Consider the following 14,982-nt stretch of genomic DNA (forward strand, 5'->3'; position numbering starts at 1 on the left):
CTGTTCCAGTCCTGAATTCTAGGAAGTGTTCTGTTGAGATGCTCAGTTAACAGAGACCTGCTGCTCTGCCTTCTTTTTCTGCTTTTCTCCCTCCCTCTTTCTTGGATCCTTTCCCATTTGGGGAACTTGCATGCCACTTAGAATATTCTGTGGGTCACCAGTGCTTCCAAAGACTGGATGTCTTTGGAAGAGTTTCTGGGCTAAGGGACATAGTGGGGAGTATCCTCATCTGTTTGTGTTCTGGTAAATGAATGTGGCTGTGTGTGTGTGTGTTAATTGGCCATGGCAGAAAATCATGGCAGATACTTTGGTGAATACAACCATTGCATGATCTCTCTTTCCCTACCTAGAAATGGAGCATGATGCCACTTTAATGTAAGAGGGGAGGAAGGAAGGAAGGAAGGAAGGAAGGAAGGAAGGAAGGAAGGAAGGAAGGTCGGTCGGTCGGTCGGTCCTTGGCTACCTTGTATTTGGAAGTAGGATGATGCTTACCCCAGAATTTAATCTTATAATTAAGATTAAGTTTGATGGAGACTTTTAATCCCTTTCTCTCAAAAGGAATTGTGCAAAAATATCTGGGATGAATATAGTCACTGAATAATAATGAAGAATTTATTCTCAGCTGAATGGCTTCCAGAAAAGTTTGAAGCCCATCTCTCTCCCTCTCTCTCTCTCTCTCATAGAGATTTAGAACATCCTATTCATGGATGCATCCAGGAAAAAAAAATCTGCCATGAGAGTTTTTATAAAGACATTTTGCAAGCATAATCAATCATAAGAGAAGGAGCTGACTGAAGACAGACTTTATAGATTCATCTTAGTGTCCTTTTTTAAAAGAAATACCATAATGTTGATATTGTATGATCATTTTATTTATTTTATTCCAAAGATCTTCAGCTTTTAGAGTTCCATAAATGCAATACATAACCATAAACTTTTCTGACTCTAAAATCTGCAGACAAAAATAAATATTTAATTTCATGATCTTTTTCTAATTTTTTTTTAGCCTTATTTTGTTCTGTTTCTGAATCTCTGTGATTACCTGCTATAATCTCTTTGGTACAACAAACTTCTTAGGAAAATTCATACACATTTTTAATATAATAAATATTTCCTTTAACTAATATATACATGCTTGTCCCTTTTGAAGATTCATTGTTGAATGAAGAAGTGAACTGCAAAATTTGAAAATGTATAAATATCAAAGTCTGACTGCCTTTCAGTTCACAACTTTGTTCAACAAGTATGAATTAGCCAAGTTCTATTACAACGTGAATTGAATGAAACATTCCCTCATCCTTGATAAACCAGACTCTCCAGCATTCCTGCATGTACTGCAATTGTCATCTGACTTTAACTTACAGACTTAATTTGTAACATCTTTGAATTTTTTTTTAATGAAGATACTCAGACTGTAATCAAGTACAGAGTTTGATTAAAATGTAAAGCTGAAAGCGTTGTTTCCTGCTGTGCTTTACCTCTTACAAGGTTATAGCTATTTCATGTTTTATTTTGCCTGGGACCATTTTGCATAAACAACTTCTCCTTTTTTTAATCATCAACAAATGTTTGACTTTTTTCCCTTTGTGAAGTTATCACCTGTGTTCAGTTAAATCAAGAAAGGTATCTTTAATATTTGGAGAAGATACGTGGAAGCCAAGTCATCTTTGAAGTGAAAGGCACCAAATAATTATAGGCACCAAATAATTATTTTCCCTAGATTAAGAGAACAAATCACATCAAAAATGCAGCAAAATCATAGGGTTGATTTCTCTTCCATGCTTAAAATATAGATTTTGAACCCTACCCCTCTTCAGACAGCAGAAAGGTTGTCTATGCAAGAACTGTTCATGCACAGTCCAAAGATGTTACAAATGTCTTCTTTCAGTTTGGTATAATCCTGATAAGAGAAACCACACGCAGACTTAAGTAAGAGAGCAAACCAGTTGCTTGAAGTTGGAAGATGGGTATTTATCGAAACAGCTGGCAAATCAGCAGGAAAATGCTGATTTGGAAAACTATTATTCCTCCAAAGAAACAGACCCATTTAGCAACACTGCTATAGCTGAACTCTACAAATACATTAAAACACCATTAAGGATTAAAAGAGAAATGGAGAAAGCCAGGCTCTCAATTAGAGGCCATGGCAGGTCTGCAGAAGGCTGAAAGCAGTAATTGAATAGTATGTTTGATTAATTAACAGCGATTAAGTATAGGATAGAAATTGGATTTTAATCTCTAGCATCGCATTAAAAACAGTATTCATTCAGTCTTTATGGCATTGCTGATAATAATTTGTGAATCTCTTATATTCTGGATATGTGTTCAAGATATTTTTAAGGCTAGGTAAACTGATGGAAACCAAGCAGTAGCCTTGTATATTAACAGTGGAATTATGCACTGTATTCTATAATGTCAGTGCAATCCTATGAATATCTTAGTCAAAAATGCTGCTGAGTTCAGTAGATTTTAATGTTGTATAAAGTTGTAGAAAGTATGTATAAAGTTGTAACTGTAGAGTTCTGAGGATCAGGACTGCACACTTCCCCCCCCACCCCGCCCTGAGCTCAGTTCCAAGTCTATTTTCATCCCAAGTGGTATCATTTAATATTTTCTTGTGTCCAGTTGTTTGCACCCAGCTGCAAGGTCAGTATTTTTCCCTCCCTCCCTCCCTCTCTTTCTCCTTGTCTCCCCAAACTTCCTGCTTACCACAACTGTGTCCTTCCTACTGTTGCAGGAGCTCCTCTGAGGTTCTCTCCAATTCTCAACATGCTCAGCTGTTTAATGGATACTATTAAAATCCAACCTGGAGAAAAATTGTAGTTTTGTTTTGCTGTGCTGAAGTGGTATGGATGTAGCATAAAATGTTGGATTTAAGACTTGGTGTCATGTTCACTGTTTTAATGTGCACTGTACATCGTAATGTTTCACATGCCATGGCACTGACACGCGTTTCTGTTTGGGAGGGAGCTGCTGTGAAACCTTGCGCCAAGTTCTGTATCTATGTTCATTTCAATGGAATGTGTTTGGGTTATGTGCTTTGCTCAAGGACTTTTCCCACGGACCATCAGAAGCCGTTAGGAGCACCTGGGATGGTGAGCTTGGGAAGATTCTACGGGGGGAGGGATCTCATTTGTACTGAGGGTTTTTAGTTTGCATTTGGCACACTTTTTCCATTCTCAGTTTTCTTTGTGATCCTGCACACTATTCTTTAATAAATCAGATATCTTTGTGATCCTGCTTATGGGTCTGATGGTGTTTTAGAATAGGCAATCCTTACATAAAGCTGAGAATCACCAAAGTTGTACCGTTAGCTCCTACCAAGATTAGTTTCTTGTGAGGGAAATTCGGACGATGGCCGAATCCAAGCTCACGACCGGGAGACTTGAGGAGCCGACTGGCTTGATGCCTGAGTCAACAGTCAAGAGTGGAGAACTAAGCCTCACCCCAGAACCTTCAGGTTTCTGGCAGGATTCGAGTTACAGCCCTGAGGTGGAGGAATCCGACGATGGGAGAGCACCAGAGCAACCGGCACCCAGCGAATCGCTTGCAGAGTTGATCACCTGGGATGAAATGGGAGAACCCCAGCCAGGGACGTCCCAGGCATCCTGGAAGTATCGGTTCCTGCTGACCCCAAACATAGAATCTACCACAGTATCAACAGGGAGACAGCCTAACACACGAGGGAGGGAGGAATCTCAAACCCCTGAAAGGCTAAGAGTGGTAGAGGCCAAAATAGAATTGATGGAGTACATGCTAAAAAACCTGTCTCTGTCACGGGGGGGCAGCCAAGGCATGAAGGAGATTCCAGCTCCACGCAATCACCCTCCATCCCCTCACTCGGACCGCCGGCAGAGCAGGGCCAGAGACGGTGCCGGGATGAATCTCCACCCAGCAGAGTTCGACCTTCAGTGTCCCCACCCCGAAGAGGGAGAACTACTGTAACCTGGGGCCCAACCACTCAAGCAGCCACTGATTCAGCTCCAACAGGAGTGGGGGTGAAATACTTTTCTGTCAAGTTTGATGGGGATCCAACTAAGTTGTCTTTCTTTCTCACTAATGCTAAAAGTTACATGAGGCAGTTTGGACCATACTTCCCTTCTGAAGAGGCTAAAATAACTGCCATTGCCACCAAGCTGAAGGGACGAGCAGCTGACTGGTATGTTCAATTAAGTGAGGCTGACTCCCTTGAGCTTGAGTATTTTGAGGAATTCATGTGGGCGTTAAAGCTGCATTTTGAGGATCCTCTAGCCAAGGCAAGGGCTAAAAAGGCACTGAAGGATCTTACCCAGGGCCACCTGTCTGTAGCTGATTACACCCTGGAGTTTAAGGCTTTAGCTGGGAAAATCCCCGACTGGTCTCAGTCAACCTTAATAGAACGGTTTAAAGAGGGACTCAACAGGGACGTCTTGCAGTGGGCGTTGTGTAGAGATGACCCAGAGACATTGTATGAATGGATCTGTCTGGCCGGCAAGGCTGAGCACGCCCAGCATACCTTCATGCAAACTGAACAACCTGAAAAGCAACCAGCCACCATGAGGGGACCCCGAAGTGCCCCAACTACTACCTGGCCAGGCTATAGAGCTTGGGATGAGGAGAGAGATTGGTGCTATGTGAGGGGTCAGTGACTCTGATGTGGAAAGGAAGGGCATCGAGCAGTTGATTGCCCAAAAGCCAAGGCTGGAGATCGAGTGGGGAAGCTGCTGGCCAAATCGCCGCCCCCCTCGTGGTGGATGACAGCAGCCAAGGGGGCAGCCGACGCTGACGAAGTACTCTACTTCTTGGGAGAGGCTGAAGACAACTCTAAGGAGCTGGCGGAAAATGCCAGCCACCTGCCATGAAGAGCACCTGCAGGCAGGTGGAGGAGGATGGGTGCAAGGATGCTATGGTGAGTGCTGACTGTCCCATTTTAGCAGTGAAAGTGAAATTGGGCTCCCGCACAAAGACTACAGAGGTCTGGGCTTTAGTTGACTCTGGGTGTTCCAGGTGTCTGATTCACCCTGATCTGGTTGCTGCTTTGGACCTGCCTAGCTTTCCCCTCCAGCAGCCTTTGATCTTCACACAGTTGGATGGTTCAACGGCGGGGGGGGGGGGGGGCTGGCAACCCATTTCACTGGAACTGTCGCAATGCAAATGGGCAGCCACCGTGAGACTTTAAAATTTGTAGTGGCACCTGTTGGCAATCCCTTGGTAATTCTGGGGATTCCCTGGTTGACCTATTGAAGCCCACATATAAATTGGGAACACAGAACTCTGACTTTTAAGGATGGATTTTACCAAGCCCCTACCGCGGAGAGGGCTTCAAGAGCGGGGGTTGGAGGGGCTGCAATTGCCACACTGTGCCCTAGTTTGGCATGTTTAGAAGGCTTGCCCGATCGATACCAAGATTTTGCAGACGTCTTTGGAGAAATGGAAGCAGATCAGTTACCCCCCCATCAGAAAACTGATTGTGCAATAGAGTTGGTTCCCAACGCTCAATTGCCCAAGCCAAAAATTTATCCAATGACTCAGAAGGAGCTTGGGGCATTACGGGACTTTATTGACAAAAATCTGTCAAGGAGGTTTATTGAACCTGCAAATTCCCCAGTTGGGGCCCCTGTGCTATTCTGGGAAAAGAAAGATGGCACGCTTTGACTCTGTATGGACTATCAGGGGTTAAATTCCATCTCAATTTGCAACAAATACCCTCTGCCACTCATGAAGGACATGTTAGCTCATTTGTCAAAGGGCAAGCTTTTCTCCAAGCTCGATCTTCGTGAAGCCTATTTCCGCATCCGCATATGAGCTGGAGATGAGTGGAAAACTGCTTTTAATTGTCCACTGGGTTCATTTCAGTACAAAGTCCTCCCTTTTGGGTTGGCAGGGGTGCCTGGAGTCTTTATGCAATTGATTAATGAAGTATTACATGATCATTTGTTTAAAGGGGTCCTGGTTTATTTGGACAATGTGCTCATTTACACCGAATCCGAGGAGGAACACGAACGCCTTCTCAAACAGGTGTTAAGTAAGCTTAGAGATGCCAAGCTTTATGCCAAGCTTTCCAAATGTGAGTTTCACAAAACCCAACTTGACCATCTGGGCTATCGGGTCTGACAAGGGCATTGAAATGGACCCTGAAAAAATTCAGGCGATTTTAAGTTGGGAATGTCCCCGCACCCGGAGGCAATTGCAAAGTTTCCTCGGCTTCAGTAATTACTATCGCCAATTTATCCAGGGGTTCGCTGAGATTGCTTTGCCCCTTACTGATTTGCTCTGTACCAAGGGTTTGAGGGAGACACGCAAAGTAAAAAACCCTGGTGCAGTGCTGAATTGGACGCCTGAATGCCAGGCAGCATTTGAGAAGTTAAAAACCCTCTTCACTGCTGAGCCTATTCTACAGCACCCCGATCCTGAACGCCCCTTTGTGGTCCAAGTTGATGCTTCTGACTCCTCAGTTGGGGCTATATTGTTACAGAGAGATTCTGAAAATCATTTGAAACCCTGAGCTTATTTGTCCAGAAAATTTTCTGAAACTGAACGCCGGTGGCATGTTTGGGAAAAGGAGGCTTTTGCTGTAAAAGCCGCTTTGGAAGCCTGGCATCACCTCCTGGAAGGTGCTACATGTCCTTATGAGGTTTGGACTGATCACAGGAATTTGGAAGCCTTCCACACCCCCTGGTGTCTCAGTCCTAAACAAATTCTCTGGGCTCGATTTTTCAGTTGCTTTAACTTCCAGTTAAAATTTATTCCAGGAAAGAAAAACTTTCTGGATGATGCTTTGTCACGTTTACCTCAGGACCTTGACCACATGGCAGATATAGTTGGAACTGTTCTCACTGAACCACAACTGGGTTTGGTTGCCATCACACGGAGCCAGACACGTGCACAGACAACCCCACCCCCAGCCCCGTCTGGGAAGCAGAAAGTGCATTTTCCTTGTCAGTTACAGAAGGACTTTCTCCAGGCACTGAAATCTGACACTTGGTTGCTAGCTAATAGAGACAATGTTTCTTTTGAAAACGGTCTGGCGTGGGTGGAACACCGCCTCTATGTGCCTGAAACTTTAAGAGCTGATGTTTTGCAGCATTCCCATGATGATAAACTTGCTGGACACTTTGGTTTTGTCAAAACCTTGCATTTGGTTCACCGTCAATTTTGGTGGCCAACCTTAAAGCATGATGTAAAAGACTATGTTGTTTCCTGTCCTGTTTGTGCCATGTCAAAGCATAAAGGAGGAAAATCACAGGGGCTTCTACAGCCAGTGGCCAACCCATCCCATCCCTGGGATGAGATTTCTATGGATTTTATTGTGGACCTACCTCCCAGTCAGAAGAAAACTGTCATTTGGGTTGTAAAAGATTTTTTCTCCAAACAAGCCCATTTCATTCCATGTGCGTCCATCCCGTCGGCCCCGCAATTGGCCCACCTATTTCTCATCTACATCTACCATCTCCACGGTAGCCCCTCCTGTTTGGTCAGTGACTGCGGGACACAGTTTACTTCCCAGTTTTGGAAATCATTTTTGAAATTGATTGGCACCAAACAGGCGCTGTTCACATCATCCCATCCTGAGACTGACGGATCTACTGAGGTTTTGAACTCAGCCCTTGAACAATTCCTTAGAGCATACATAAACTACCATCAGGACAATTGGGTGGACTTGCTGCCTTTTGCTGAAGTAGCTTACAACAATGCTGTCCATCAAAGCACTGGGAAAACCCCTTTTCGTGTGGTTTCTGGTCATGACTTTGTTCCCATCCCTGAACTGCCACAAACCCCTCCCCAATCCTGTTCTGCATCTGACTGGTCTGTTAAGCTGCCTGATTCCTGGCTGGTAATTCAACAAGCTTTGGCTGATGCCCAGGCTGCTTACAAGTTTCAAGCCGATAAACGTCGTTCTTGGCAACACAATTTCAAAATTGGGGATCAAGTATATCTCTCTACCAAATTCATCAAGTCCCCACAACCCTCTAAAAAGCTTGCTCCCAAGTTCATTGGTCCTTTCCCTATTGTTGCTCTTATCAATCCAGTTACTGTTAAGTTGGACCTGCCTCACAATTTGAAACGCTTGCACCCTGTTTTCCATTGCAGCCTGCTCAAGCCTGTCCACCACTCTTCCCACTGGCATCCCCAACCTCCTCCTCCTGCCCCAATCATGATTGACAGCCAACAGCACTTTGAAGTCAAGGAGGTCGTTGATTCTCACAAGCTTCGAGGCACTCTCCAGTACCTGATCTGCTGGAAACACTTTCCTCATCCTGAATGGGTGCCTGCTCGCCACATTAATGCTCCTGATTTAGTTAACCGTTTCCACTTGGCTTACCCTTTGAAGCCTGCTGCTTAGTGTTTTCTTTCTTTTGGGGGGGGCAGTATGTCATGTTCACTGTTTCAATGTGCACTGTACATCGTAATGTTTCCCATGCCATGGCGCTGACACGCGTTTCTGTTTGGGAGGGAGCTGCTGTGAAACCTTGCGCCAAGTTCTGTATCTATGTTCATTTCAATGGAATGTGTTTGGGTTGTGTGCTTTGCTCAAGGACTTTTCCCACGGACCATCAGAAGCTGTTAGGAGCACCTGGGATGGTGAGCTTGGGAAGATTCTACTGGGGGAGGGATCTCATTTGTACCGAGGGTTTTTAGTTTGCATTTGGCGCACTTTTTCCATTCTCAGCTTTCTTTGTGATCCTGCACACTATTCTTTAATAAATCAGATATCTTTGTGATCCTGCTTATGGGTCTGATGGTGTTTTAGAATAGGCAATCCTTACACTTGGGAGACGTAGATTCAAGTCTGTGCTTTGTCACAGAAGCGATTTAGAGTCAGTCACTATCTCTTATTCTCAGCTATCTCTTGGTGTTGTTTAGAAATAAGTGAGAGAAGGTTGCTCTCTATGTATATTGCCTTGTGTTTCTGGAATGTCAGTGGTGATATATACAAACAGTTAGTTGACAGTTCTTTATGAGATGTGTTCAGATACTTTTTGCCATCATCACCTTCCCTTGACACGTCTATATATTATATATATATAATTAAAAGAGGTCACAGAGCTTATTTTAATATTTATAACTTGATTTCGTTTAAAAAAATCAGAATAACAAAATAATGTAACCCGGTAAAGATAGCTTAAATTATCAATATTATAATTTAAAACCAAGAGAAAGTAATTCATCAGAGAAATGAAATGCTAAATAATAATAATAATAATAATAACATTTATACGCTGCCCAACTCTCAGTGACTGTGGGCAGTTTACAATTGTTAATGAAATGTAAAACAAAGAACAATATGAAAAACACAGAACAGCACAAAACAAAAGAACAACAGTGGCAAAGAAAACAAACCCAGAGGGGAACAAAAAGGGGCATCAGTTGTCCTTACCAAAGGCCTGGGCAAAAAGCCAAGTCTTTAGGGCCTTTCAAAATACCCGTAGGGTGGGAGCCATTCAAATTTTGGGGGAACCTCTTTCCAGAGAGCAGGCACTGCTACAGAGAAGGAAAGCTTCTGGGGTCCTGACAGATGGCATTGTTTAACTGATGGAATCTGGAGCATGCCAACCCTGCCAGATCAAACCAGCCAGCAGATACTGTGGGAGACACGCACCTTTCAACTATACTTAAATGATAGGAGGAGGTGGTGGCAGTAGTAACTGCTTTCCTTCTTTGTGAGTCCTCCCTTCATGCATGAGGTCTGTGACAGAGAAATAGCAGGAGACAAAATGTCCCAGGATGTTACATATTTAGGATTCCTTGGTGATCTGTATATATGTAGATGTTCCGTTTATCTTTCAAGCTGAGAAAAAAATGTCAGAGTCAAAATGCTCAATTTGTAATAGAGAATTATGAGCTGGAGAAGTTCTTATGACTAGCAGATATGAGATTTCAGCGACTGAAGTAGAGAGAGTAGCTGTAGTCAAATAATATAGCAAGCTCTGATTGCATGTAAATATTGCATATTTGGATCCAGACATATTTGACTATGTTATTTTACATACAGACATTGTATTAATATTTCTGTCTTTATAATTACAATTTGGGAAATCATTTAAATGCAAGACAATTGATAGATTCAGTTTTTGTTGAAAGTTTGAGAGATTTACAGAAAAGCTTATAGTTCTAGATGAAATATTCACTAATATATGTTTTTATCCCCATTGTCATATAGTATCAGGAATATATATATATATATATATATATATATATATATATATATATATATATAATCCCAATATATATGAATGGGGATAAAAGCATCTTAAAATATTGAATGGAATGAAGTCATAAAAGATTAGCATTAATTTGATCTATTTTGCTCCAAATCAGAAAGTGGTATCTTTGTTATCTAAATAAACAAATAAACATATTTGTTGGAGAATAATTTTAGATAAATAAAAATTAATAGTTTTTCAGTGAAATTAATATAAACATGCCTATTAGCAAATGCTGGGGAAATACGGTCTTAAGGATATATATATACTGTACGTGTGTGTGTGTGTGTGTGTATGTGTGTATTTATGTATGTGTATGTATGTGTGTTTGTGTGTGTGTGTGTGTGTATATATATAATCATTTTTAATTCCATTTTTTTCTATCTGAAAATGAAATGAAAGGAGTTGAGAATATTATTACAAGCCAGTTTGGAGCCTTACATTGACTTTTGCCCCCTGTTGTATTTGATCTGCTTGGGCCACTTGCTGTCATTTTTTTTCTGATGCTACTGTGAATGAAGCTGAAACTAACATACCTTATGCAAGCAAAAGGACTGCTGATAATTTCAAGAAAGTTGTTTTGCATGCCTAAAACCAACATAAAACTGATTCACCATCTAGAGACTGTGAGAACTGAGGTGGTAAACCAATTGCATGTTATAAATAAAATGTAAGAAATCCTTGCCTTTCAGCCCATAGTGCTGATCATAAGGACTTTCCACATAGTTCAGAGCTTTCTGCTCTGCAGCAGTGCATCTACAATGTTATTTTGCACAGGTTATCTCATTCTACTTCTCCTTTGATGGGCATTTTCATACACACACACACACACATAAATATAAATATAAATATATATAAATTCCCTTCTTACCCATATGGGTGGTATGTGTCTTCCTCAACCTCGGGTCCTCTACCTGAGGCCTGGGAGTTTGAGGGTTCTGCACAGTATCTTAGCTGTTCCTGGCACTGCACTCTTCTGGACAGAGAGCTCTATGTTCCTGGGATCTGTTGGAACCACTCTTCCAGCTTGGGGGTCACAGCCCAAAGTGCCCCTACCACCACTGTAACCATTTTGGCCTTAACTTTCCACATCCTCTTTCAGGCTCTGGGTGGGGTCGTATGTACTTCTCCAGCTTCTCATACTCCTTCTTCCTGACGTTGCTGTCACTCGGCACCGCTACATCTATCACCACCGCTATCTTCTGGACCTTGCCTATTACCATGATGTCCGCTTGATTGGCCAGTACCTGCCTGTCTGTCTGGATCTGGAAGTCCCACAGGATCTTAGCCCTGTCATTCTCCACAACTTTCTGTGTTATCTCCTTAGCCTGGTAGCCAGTGCTGTGAGCCTTTGTTTAGCAGTCTCCAGGGCTTCAGATGGAGTCAGGCCCTTGTATTTTTTCAGTAGCTGAGTCTTATCCTTAATCAACACACCCTTCTGTAGTTCCACCAGCTGACTAACTTCTCTCTGAGTTGCCTTGACCTTAGCCTCCAACCTCTTTTTCTGGGTGGGGTCGTATGTACTCCTATTCTTCTTGATCATGTAGCCAAGCATCTCCAGGATTACAGCGGTTGTATCATATACTAGTTCATTGGTTTGAGTTATAGTGGTAATAGGGATTGTTGCGAGGGCTCTGTTGGCATCTACTAGCATACTATCTGATGATGCTTCTCTACTGAGCCTTGGTAATCAGTCTCAAGAGTTGACTGTAGCTAGTTTATCCATGATCTCTTGCCTCATATCAGCTGCTGTGTTCTGTAATGGAGAGGGTGGCAGTGATGTTCCAGTTTCAGTTGTTGGCTGCACCTCCAGTTGTTCTTCTGGGTCTTCTTGAGTCTGGGATATAATGTATAGTTGGTCTATCTCAAGCTGAGAGAGCAGCTTCCTCTTCACTAAGTTGAAGCATTGGGTAAGTAGCTGTTTCTCAGTTAGTGTGGATGCAGGTCTTCAGTCCATCCATAGTTCCCCCATGCATTTCATATATCCCCTCTCATTAGGTCTGCTGTTGTAGTAGCATTCCATCAGTTCCAGGTTCTCTTGTCTCATCCATGTATGGTTTGTTCCAGTAGCCCAGTTATTATCAGATTGTCCTGGTTCCCCAACATCTGACGCGGATCTTGTTAATCCGGGCAATGTCCGAGCTGGCATGACTCTCTTAGTTTGTGTCACTCTCATATTTGAGGTAGGCAGGTGAAGTGTTAGGGGGTCTTTGTCCACGGACCCCTACTGGTAAGGTGGGTACAGCTGGGATTTGAAACCTGGTCTCCTGCATTCTAACCACTACGATCTACTCTGTGTGTGTGTGTGTGTGTATACACACACACACACACACACAAACATGCACCAGGTGCCAGGAGTTAAATATGCCTTCGTGTCAACACTGACCCGAAGGCATATTTATAGTCCCTGCAGTTTTCTTGGCAAGATTTTTGGAAGTGGTTTGCCATTGGCTTCTTCCTATGGCTGAGAGAGAATGATTGGCCCAAGGTCACCTAGCTGGCTTCGTGCCTAAGGCGGGATTAGAACTCACTGTCTCCCTGTTTCTAGCCTGATGCCTTAATTACTACACCAGACTGGCCTATACAGTTTTCCTGAACTATAATTTGATAAGAGAGCCAGTTTGATGCAGTGGTTAAGGCATCAAGCTAGAAACCAGGAGACCATGAGTTCTACTCCCGCCTTAGGCACAAAGCCAGCTGGGTCACCTTGGGCCAGTCACTTTCTCAGCCCTAGGAAGCAGGCAATGGCAAACCACTTCTGAAAAACCTTGCCAAGAAAACTGCAGGGACTTGTCCAGGCAGTCTCCAAGAATCGGACACAACTGAACAGATTAAAAAATAATAACAGTAATAATTTGATAAATAGAGTGACAGCCTTCCGACTGAATTCACTAGATCTTATTTTGTGGACTCTCTCATATCTTCCAAAATGCAGTGCTTCATATCAGCCATGGGTACTACAGTTTGGGAGATTTAAAACAATGGGCTCTTGCCCATGGGGCTTTATCCTGCTCCCAAATCTGCACCATGTCTCAGCATTCCCAGGATATTTTCCTCCACGAGTACTATAGCTGAGCCTATTTTTTCCCCTTCTCAGTTGCCAAAATTGCTAATCACAGAAATTACATTTTGCAACTTGAGATGCCAGAAGATGGGCAGGTTTCCCATTAATGGAAAGCTCTCTGAGTGATTATCATTTCATATCTCCACTCTCCACCCCCTTTTGGTGAATAAGAGAGTTAGCAGCTAATGGCTGTTTCAGTATTACAAAGCTGGAATAGTTTCAGGATAGGTCCTAATCCTGTTGTGCTCTTCCAGGATCAGTGAGTCCTGGCAGATATCAGATCCAAAGAAAAGATTCACCTGATAGATCTGTGGAAGCCTGTAAAGTTTTTAAAATAAAGATCCCTTGTTGATACCAAGCATATATATTAAGGAATAACTCCAAGTTACTGCCCTCAGTGTTAGTTCCTTGCAAGTTTAGAATGCTGTAACAGCTGTCTGAGTAGAATGGCACAATGGGTGCCTAAGATCTCAACTTTTATTTGATGTAATCCTCTATATTTGAACCCCATGAGGAAAAGAAAGGACAGCCTTGCAGACAAGGAAGTGGAGGTGCCCATCTTTTCTGAGAGAGGCTTTTGAATCATGACAGTAATGTTGGTATCAAATTTTGTTTGCTCAGGCAAAGATTAGCAGATTTGATCTTTGTTTCAATTACAACAGAGGTGGATTTGACAGGCAATCATTCTTTCAAAAAGGCCTAATACTTTCACTTGAATAGCCAATCTTCCCTTTCCAAAAGTCTACTTTTCTGTTCAAAGGATTTCTGTACACTTTTTAAAACTGTATCCGGATCATGTTGATACCTTAGCTATAAAAAATGGATCTGTTTCAAAATTTATATAACACTGTAGCCTGTTTCAGTTTCTTAGATTTCAATAGTTTGGAAAGGAGACATTGGTCTGTACCTTCGAGTCCCAGACACCCAGAGGCAGAGGAATAATCAATAGGGAAGTCCTAGCAATGGGGTCTTAACAGGCTCCTTTCTTTTTACCATGAAGCTCAGAACAATGTTGTAAGTGGGTCTTCAGTATATGCTGAAATCATTAAACTTGAATCCCTGTAGAGCATATTTGAAATTGTTGTACTCAGATAATGGCTTTATTAATGTGGTCTCAGTAGATTTGAAAAGCAATTGTTTGACCGTGGCCTTCTTAGTCTAGCAGTAAAATAATTTACTGCTATAATATGGCTTCCATTAACTTGAACTAACATCATTTCCCCATGGTAACAGGGTCCCTGTGGAATTTAACTACAGCTGTTTTGTCCGCTGTATGGCATGATGGGTAATTTTCTTTCAAGGGGCATAATCTGCCTTGTTCTTCGCATCATATACAATGTTTAATATGTAACGTTTGAAAACACAGCCTACACCATTACATTCTTTAGTATTAATTTCACCTGCTTTTCTGAAAAAGAAACTGAAATATCTCAAAAATCAATAGGAAATGGATCCCTTTTCAGTGTTTTGAATAAGATAGCCATGACATAGAGTATCTGGAAAGGTTATTAAGAGGCTGGACGACATTATAGTTGCTGATGATGTTTTAACATTTTTTAAATAGGATCTCATTAATTCAGTGTACTAGAGACTTGCAACTGCCATACTGAACCTTTGATAAGCATTGAGAAGTGACAGAATCCTAGGATCAGTATTAAAAACTGACACGTATTATCTTTTTTAAAAACCCTGTTAAAAAAACGATACTAGCTGTCCCATGAAGCAATGCAACAT

Source organism: Candoia aspera, chromosome 2 (genome assembly GCF_035149785.1).
Source record: "Candoia aspera isolate rCanAsp1 chromosome 2, rCanAsp1.hap2, whole genome shotgun sequence".
Classification (NCBI taxonomy): Eukaryota; Metazoa; Chordata; class Lepidosauria; order Squamata; family Boidae; genus Candoia; species Candoia aspera.